Here is a 9,305-nt window from a genome sequence, read left to right on the forward strand (position 1 = left end):
TCTATCTATCTATCTATCTATCTATCTATCTATCTATCTATCTATCTATCTATCTATCTATCTATCTAATCTATCTAGCTATCATCATCTATCTTATCTATCATCTATCTTATCTATCTGTCTGTCTGTCTATCTGTGTGTGCTATCGTCCATAATTTTAACTTTAAACCAAGAGTGTTGGTAAGAGGTGTGATAACCCAAATAAAGAAGACATGTAGCCCTTTGGATAAATATGATCTTCGTTACATTTTGCTTCCACTGAATTTCCCTGGATTCCTTTCTGGTCCTTTTGCTATCACCATCATGCATTATCACTACATCAGGGTCAAAAGGTCATTCATTTCAGCATATATTGCTACATTCTGTTTGTTTAGATAACCATGTTACTTCTTACAAGATCTCAGCACTGTATTCTCTTACACAAAGGAGAAAATTACCTTCCTCTTCTATGTTGTAGCACTGTATAAGGACATAAGGGGAGAAGCAATGAACTAGCTTCCTTAGGGAAGGGCACCTGTCTTGATGTCTCACATAACTGCTTTACCTCATTTCAAACTCTTGATGAGGAAGAAATAATAGTTCATATTCAGAGAATAAGAATATATACATATATACAAACAAATATACTCCTTTCTAAACTGTTAAATTGAAAATGCAAAAGTCAATTTCTTGCAATTTTTTTAATTATTATCATTTATTACAATTTATTCAATTTGTATCCCATCTGTATCCCACTCCCTAGTCCCCTCCCACTTCCACCCTTCCTCCCTCTTCTCCCCCTATGCCTCTCCCCTAGTCCACTGATAAGTGCAGTCTTCCTCCCCTTCTATTTACCCTAGCTTATCAGACCTCATCAGGATTCAGAGGTTTGGCAAGGCTGCATGCCCTAGGTGGAAGTGATCAAAGAGCCTGCCACTGAGTTCATGACAGATAAAGCCCCTGCTCCCCTTACCACAGACCCTAATTGGAGACTGAGTCTATGGGCTACATCTGAGCCAGGGTTTTAGGTCCTCTCCATGCATTTTCCTTGGTTGGGGTATCATTCAGGGATCCCAGAGTTCAGTTTTTATGGCTCTGTTGGTCTCCTTTTGGAGCTGCTGTCCCCTCCAGGTCTTTCTATGCCCCCCCCCTTTTTTTTTACCTAAGATTCCTTGCACTCTGCCCAGAGTTTGCCTATGAGTCTTAGCACCAGCTTTGATACCTGGATCAGTACAGTCTTTCAGAAACAGTCTGCGGTAAGCTCCTGTCCTGTTCCCTGTCTTCCTCTGCTTCTGATGTGTTTGGCATTTGTCCTTCTGAATGAGTATTGAGCATCTTCCCTAGGGTCTTCGTCGTTGTTTAGCTTCTTTAAGACTGTAGATTTTAGTATGTTTATCCTATATTACATGGCTAAAATTCACTTATGAATGAGTATATACCATGTATGTCTTTCTGCTTCTGGGATACGTCACTCAGAATGATCTTTTCTAGATCCCACCATTTGCCTGCAAATTTCATCATTTTCTTGGTTTAATAGCTGAGTAGTATTTTATTGTGTAAATGTACCACAATTTATGTGTACATTCCTCCGTTGAGGAACATTTAGGTTGTTTCCAGCTCCTGGCTATTAGGAATAGAGCTGCTATGAACATGGTTGAGTAAATGTCCTTGTTGTATAGTTGAGCATCTTTTGGATATATGCCTAGGAGTGGTGTAGCTGGATCTTAAGGTAGCGCTATTCCTAATTGTCTGAGAAAGCAACAGATTGATTTCCATTTCTTAATAATTTTAATGTTAAATTACTTGCTCAAGCCCTGAAAACCAACATATAGAAAGTCTAAAATTATGCAGTTACTACAACAATGAAAAAAAATGAATTAATATAAATGGAAACCAGTTGTGTAGTTAATTCATATGTATTAAACATTTTTTTTCTGGAAGAGGAGTTTTATAATGTTCAATAAGCTAATGAAACACGAGGCTTAGAAATACCATCAAATATCCAATACAGAGGGAGGTCACAGAGATATGAGACTGAAAGGAATCTCCTCTGAGACAGTGTAATTCCTGAGAAATTGCTGAGATAGAGGAGACTCTTCTCTGGAGGTTCCTTTATGTTGGTCAGTAGAAACACAGCTTTCATGAGTCACTGTCCGTGCTAAAGTTGTTTTTGCAGTAGTAAAGCTGCCTTCAGGTCACACGTGCTCTTTTAAGTATTCTCTCACCTATGCCTCTGTAAGTCACCCACTTAAACTCATTGGTTCACCGAGCAGTTTTGCCTGGGATTGTTTTTTTTTTTTGACAATGCTAAGTATTCTTGCTGTAGGGTCTCTGACAGTTGTTCAAATCTGACAAGAAAAAGCCTAACATCAAAAAGCCTGGGTTTCAAGAATACATGAAGAAGTGTAATGAAACTCATTATGTGGCTATCTAATTATTTATTTAGAAGAATAAGAATAGAAGGACCTTAAATTGATAAACATTTCTGATCCTATAGAAATGGGTTGTTAATGCTCAAGGCTCAGGGGAAATTGTGGAAGACCAGGCAGGAAGAATGTAAAAGTGAGCAAGAATGCTGTGACATGCAGTTCTTTGATCATCACATGCCTGTTGCTCACCTTTGCTCAGATCAGTTGGGGATACCTGCACAAACACAAGCCAGTTTAAAAAAAAAATTCCAACATCTCTTGCTGCAACCCCTGCCATAGCTGCTCCCTATATCACCTCCTCTGGGAACATGGTTGTGCCTCCCACATATGTCGATCTTGGCCAAGTTCACCAAGGGCTACAGCTTTTGCTTAATAAAACTTGATTTGAAAACGAGGGCAAAGAGAACGGATTGGAATTTACCAGCTCAGGCTCCAGCAACACAGAGACCACCAAAGTGAACGGCAGCCTGAAAACCAAGGACAAGTAGATAGAGTGACTTGTCAGATACCACTGACTTTTACAGTGAAGTGGTACACACGGAACAGCCTGGGCACTGAGATCTCTGTGGAAGACCAGCCTGCCCTGGACTGAAGCTGACTCCTTGATTCATCCTTCTCTCCAAAGACTGGGAAAACATGCTAAAAACAAGATAGGGTACAAAAAGGAGTATATCAACCTGGCTATAAAGGCTTGCTGGCTGCCATATTTTGAGACCTCAAAGTCCCAAGTGCTGCAGAGCAACTTCACAGTTAGCTACAAGATGGACAAATTCCAGCTTCATGCTTATGTGAATGAGCGTAGGAGGAGAAGAAGGAATCAGGGTGGGATTGGGAAGAGACGAGGGAAGGGGGTCACAATTGGGATGCAAAGTGAATAAATTGAGATAAATAATAAATAAAAAGGTATACAAAGTTAATAAACCGTAACTAATATAAAAAAAAAACAAATAAATAGGAGGAGAGCGAGGATGGCAGCGCCAGGAGAGCATTGGGTCTGAGAAGCAGGACAGCACTCTCCATGCAGCGAACAGGAGACTGAACTCTGGGCCCTAAAACTACAGCGATCATGTTTCCCAGGTGAAGGGAGGCCCCCACGACTTGGAAATCGGTCTGGTCGACTCTCGAGCTGCCCAGCCAGATTCTGAAAGAGATCAGGACCAGGTAAATCAATTAAATAGTCCTATATCCCCCAAGGAAATAGAAGCAGTCATCAAAAATCTCCCATCCAAAAAAAGCCCAGGACCTGATGGTTTCAGTGCAGAATTCTACCAGATATTCAAAAAAGAGCTAACTCCAGGTCTCTTCAAACTATTCCACAAAATAGAAACAGAAGGAACATTACTGAACTCATTCTATGAAGCCATAGTCACCTTGGTACCTAAACCTCACAAAGACCCAACAAAAAAAGAGAACTTCAGGACAATCTCCCTTATGAACATTGATGCAAAAATACTCAACAAAATACTCGCAAACCGAATACAAGAACACATCAAAGATATCATCCACCATGACCAAGTAGGCTTCATCCCAGGTATGCAGGGATGGTTCAATATACGGAAATCCATCAATGTGATCCACCATATTAAAAAACTGAAAGAAAAAAACCCACATGATCATCTCCCTAGATGCTGAAAAAGCATTTGCCAAAATCCAACATCCATTCATGTTTAAAGTATTGGAGAGATCAGGGATACAAGGCTCATATCTAAAAGTAGTAAAGGCAATATACAGCAAGCTTATAGCCAACATCAAACTGAATGGAGAGAAACTTAAAGCAATCCCAATGAAATCAGGGACAAGACAAGGCTGCCCACTCTCTCCATATCTCTTCAACATAATTCTGGAAGTCCTTGTTAGAGCAATAAGACAGTTGAAGGAGATCAAGGGGATACAAATTGGAAAGGAAGAAGTCAAATTATCACTATTTGCAGATGATATGATAGTATATGTGAGTGGCCCCAAAAACTCTACCAGGGAACTCCTACAGCTGATAAACACCTTCAGCAAAGTGGCCGGATACAAAATTAACTCAAAAATATCAGTAGCCCTCCTGTATACAAAAGACAAAAGGGCTGAGAAAGAAATTAGGGAAACAACACCCTTCACAATAGCCACAAATGACATAAGGTAACTCAGAGTAACCCTAACCAAGCAAGTCAAAGACTTGTATGAAAAAAATTTCAAGTCTCTGAAGAAAGAATTAGAGGAAGATATGAGAAGATGGAAAGATCTCCCATGCTCATGGCTTGGCAGAATTAACATAGTAAAAATGGCCATCTTACCAAGAGCAATCTACAGATTCAATGCAATTCCCATCAAATTACAAACACAATTCTTTACAGACCTGGAAAGAAAAATTCTCACCCTCATATGGAATAACAAGAACCCCAGAACTGCTAAAACAATTCTCTACAATAAAAGATCTTCTGGAGGTATCTCCATCCCTGATCTCAAGCTGTACTATAGAGCAACAGTTATAAAAACTGCATGGTACTGGCATAGAAACAGAATGGTGGGTCAATGGAACCGAACAGAGCACCCAGAAATAAACCCACACACTTATGGACACCTGATCTTTGACAAAGATGCCAAAACAATACAATGGAAAAAAGAGTATCTTCAACAAATGGTGCTGGTCCAACTGGATGTCTACATGTAGAAAAATGAAAATAGATCCATATTTATCACCCTGCACAAAACTGAAGTCCAAGTGGATCAAAGACCTCAACATAAAACCAGACACATTAAATCGGCTAGAAAAAAAAGTGGGGAATACCCTAGAACTCATTGGTACAGAAGAAAACTTTCTGAACAGAACACCAACAACACAGGCTCTGAGAGCAACAATCAATAAATAGGACTTCATGAAACTGAAAAGCTTCTGTAAAGCAAAGGACACCTTCAACAAAACAAAGCAACTGCCTACAGATTGGGAAAGAATCTTCACCATCTCTTTATCTGACAGAGGACTCATATCCAGTATATATAAAGAACTAAACAAGCTGAAAAGCAGCAAACCAAGTAATCCACTGAAAAAATGGGGTACAGAGCTAAACAGAGAATTCTCAATAGAGGAATATCGAATGACAGAGAAACACTTAAAGAAATGCTCAACCTCATTAGCCATTACGGAAATGCAAATCAAAACGACCCTGAGATTTCACCTTACACCCAACAGAATGGCCAAGATGAAAAACTCAAGTGATAGCACAGGCTGGAGAGGTTGTGGAGAAAGGGGAACCCTTCTCCACTGCTGGTGGGAATGTAAACTTGTACAACCACTCTGGAAATCAATCTGGCGCTTTCTCAGACAACTAGGAATAGCGCTTCCTCAAGATCCAGCCATACCACTCCTAGGCATATATCAAAAAGAGAATCAAGTACACAAAAAGGACATTTTCTCAACCATGTTTGTAGCAGCTTTATTTGTAATAGCCAGAAGCGATAAACAACCTAGATGCCGCTCAACTAAAGAATGGATGCAGAAATTTTGGTACATCTATACAATGGAATATTACTCAGCAATGAAAAATAAGGAAATCATGAAATTTGCAGGTAAATGGTGGGGCCTGGAAAGGACCATCCTGAGTGAGTTGTCCCAGAAGCAGAAAGACACACAGCGTATATATTCACTCATATAGACATACAACATAGGCCAAACCCACTAAAATCTGTTCATCTAAAGAAACTAAGCAAGAGAGAGGACCCTAACTAAAATGTTCAATCCCCACCCCGAAAGGCAAAGAGGATGGACATCAGAAGAAGAAGAAAACAGGAAACAACCTAGGAACCTACCACAGACGGCCTGTGAAAGCCTCTGCCCTACAGACTATCAAAGCAGATGCTGAGCCTGATGGCCAATTGTCAGGCAGAGTTAATGGAATTAGTAAGGAAATAGTAAGAGCTGGAGAGGACAGGAACTCCACAAGTAGAGCAACAGAACAAGAAAATTTGAACTTCCCAGAGACTCATACTCCAACCAAGGACTATTCGTGGAGATAACCTAGAACCCCTGCACAGATGTAGCCCATGGCAGGTCAGTGTCATAGTTACATATTAATGGGAAGAGGGACTGCCTCTGACATAATCTGATTGGCCTGCTCATTGATCACTTCCCCCTGAAGGGGGAGCAGCCATACCAGGCCACAGTAGAGGACAATGCAGCCACTTTTGATGAGAACTGATAGACTAAGATCAGAAAGGAGAGGAGAACCTCCCCTATCAGTGGACTTGGGGAGTGGCATGCATGCAGAAAGGGGAGGGAGGGTGGGATCGGGAGGGGAGGTGGGAGGGGCTTATGGGGGGATACAAAATGAATAAAGTGTAATTAATAAAAAATAAATAAAATAAAATAAAATAATAAAATAAAAATAAATAGGAAAGGAAAAGAGAGCAGATGATAATGGATGGGAGATATGAACAGGAGGATAAAATCAGAGTGTGAGAGAAGAGAAAGTTGTGGGAGGGAATATGAGGGTGGGGCAACAGCTAAAACTAAGATATTTGAGGAAGAGTATGAAAATCTAATACAGTAAAATATATGTGTGTGTGTTTGTGTGCGTGTTTGTGTGCGTGTGTGTGTGTGTGTACTAATGAATACATGAAGACAATATAAATAAAATTGTTAAGTAATGGTGGAGACAGATCTAAACTGGCTGTGTCTTGTAACAAAAAAGAGAAAGAGGCTTCCATTACAAGGACTGGGTAGCAATATAAAAACTAATTGAATTATTAGCCAAAGAGGCCACATAAAAAAAAACCCAAAACTCAGGATGTTGCGAAATCTGTAGGTAGCTCTGAGCAAACTGACTGCAAGGCCCCATTGCTGAAGACAACACAAGGTATTGAACAAGGGTGTGTCAAGTTTATGCCCATACAAACACCTCACCTCTACTTTCTAGAGTATTCGGTAAATGAAGGAATTCAGTATGTTGCCCAAAGACAATTATAAACACTAACCCAGCCATAAAACCTTTATCCTCAACTGTGTACTGACTGCAAGATATGACTGGGTAATGGTAGCAAAAGATTGTTGGACTACCCAGATGATAACTGATTTAACTTAAGGCTTACTCCACAATACAGAAGTTGATAAGGATGCATGGAATGCAGATACAGATGGAACCTGTATCTGATACTTCTTGGTGACCAAGAACTAGAAACTAGATAGTCCAGGGACCTAGGGTAAAACCAAATAATACTGGTTTATAAAAAGAACAAAAGAGAGAGAGAAAAAGAAGGAGAGTAAGAGAGAGTGAGAGAGTGGGGGAATGAGGGAATCTGAGACAGAGAAACAAAGAGACATAAAGACATAGAAAAACAGACAAAACAACATGGTGATAAAATGACTCCTAGTGATATTCTGCTATACTGATATTGAGACCCACAGCCAGACATTATGCAGAGAGTGAGATGCCATGGAACAGTCACTCCTAAGTGAGGGTCTTCATCAAATCCCTCACCTCGGAGCTGAGGGAAACCCATGGTAGACAAGAAGGAGAGAATGTAAGAGCCAGAGGAGATGGAGCAAGTATACCAAGAAAATAAGGCCTTTTAAATTACCATGAATGATTTCTTTTTTTTTTTTGTATTTATTTATTTATTTATTTTTCTTATCAGTTACATTTTATTAACTCTGTATCCCAGCTATGTCCCGATCCCTCTTTCCCTCCCAGTCCCTCCCTCCCTCCCTCATCTCCACTGTGCCCCTTGCCAAGTCCACTGATAGGGGGGACCTCCTCCCCATTCATCTGATCCTATTTTATCAGGTATCTTCAGGGCTGGCTGCAAAGTTCTCCTTTGTGGCCTAACAGGACTGCTCCTCCCTTGGGAGGTGGGGAGGCCAAAGAGCCAGTCATTGATTTCCTGTTAGAAATAGTCCTTGTTCCCCTCACTATGGGAAACCAATTGGTTACTGAGCTACCACAGGCTACATCTGAGCAGAGGTTCTAGGTTATATTCATACATGGTCCTTGGTTGCATGTCAGTCTCAGAAAAGACCCTGTGCCCAGATATATTTGGTCCTTGTGGAGCTCCTATCCTTTCCTCATCAGACTAACTCCCCTTCTTTCTTATGATTCCCTGTACTCTGCCAAAGGTTTGGTCATGAGTCTTTGCTTTGAAAACACTGCTAGTTAGAGTCTTTCAAATGCGCTCAGTAGACTCCTGTCATACATTCAATGCACATCCCATCTCTCTTTCTATATGAGGATTGATCATCTTACCCCATGTCTTCTCTCTTGATTATCTTTTTTAGGTGTACAGATTTCATTATGTTTATCACATCTTATAGGTCAATATAAGTGGGTATATACCGTGTTTGTCTTTCTCCTTCTGGGATATTTCACTCAGGATGATCTTTTCTAGATCCCACCATTTGCCTGCAAATTTCATACTTTGTACATGCTTTGTAGAGCTGAAATTCCATATACCCAGCTCATCACATTGTTAAGTAAATGTTATGTTTATATAATCGTGCTATTTTTCAGAGGTCTATGAAATAAGCTAATCATCCGTTGTAATCTCTCTATGTACAATAAGTTGGTCACCAAATCCTTCTATGAATTTAAAAAAAATTGCAAAAAAAATAAATTAACATGAACAAAGCTCTCATGAACGCACAGTCTCTGACTCAGCATGCAGAGGCCCTGGAGAGTTCTGTACCAGGTCCTCTGTATAAAATATGCACTGTCATTTATACCAGTTGGGAGAGGGAAAATTATGTTGTCTGGAGTGTGACACTGGTGACTTTGGGCAAACCAAACACTCCACAGGGGAGCTCATGTGTAGGATTATTTGACTAATATATAAGGAGCTCCACATTCTGTGACTGTGCTTTTCTCTGTGTTCTCTCTCTCTCTCTCTCTCTCTCTCTCTCTCTCTCTCTCTCTCTCTCTC

At 40.3% G+C, this 9,305-nt stretch overlaps 1 pseudogene; it reads left to right on the forward strand.

Annotated features, from left to right (window-relative positions):
* Window positions 1–2,716: 2,716 nt before the first annotated feature.
* On the forward strand, window positions 2,717–3,286 carry LOC129678703 (voltage-dependent anion-selective channel protein 1-like; annotated as a pseudogene).
* Window positions 3,287–9,305: the final 6,019 nt, after the last annotated feature.

The sequence above is a fragment of the Psammomys obesus genome, unplaced genomic scaffold, assembly GCF_907164565.1.
Source record: "Psammomys obesus unplaced genomic scaffold, mPsaObe1.curated_primary_1811, whole genome shotgun sequence".
Taxonomy (NCBI): domain Eukaryota; kingdom Metazoa; phylum Chordata; class Mammalia; order Rodentia; family Muridae; genus Psammomys; species Psammomys obesus.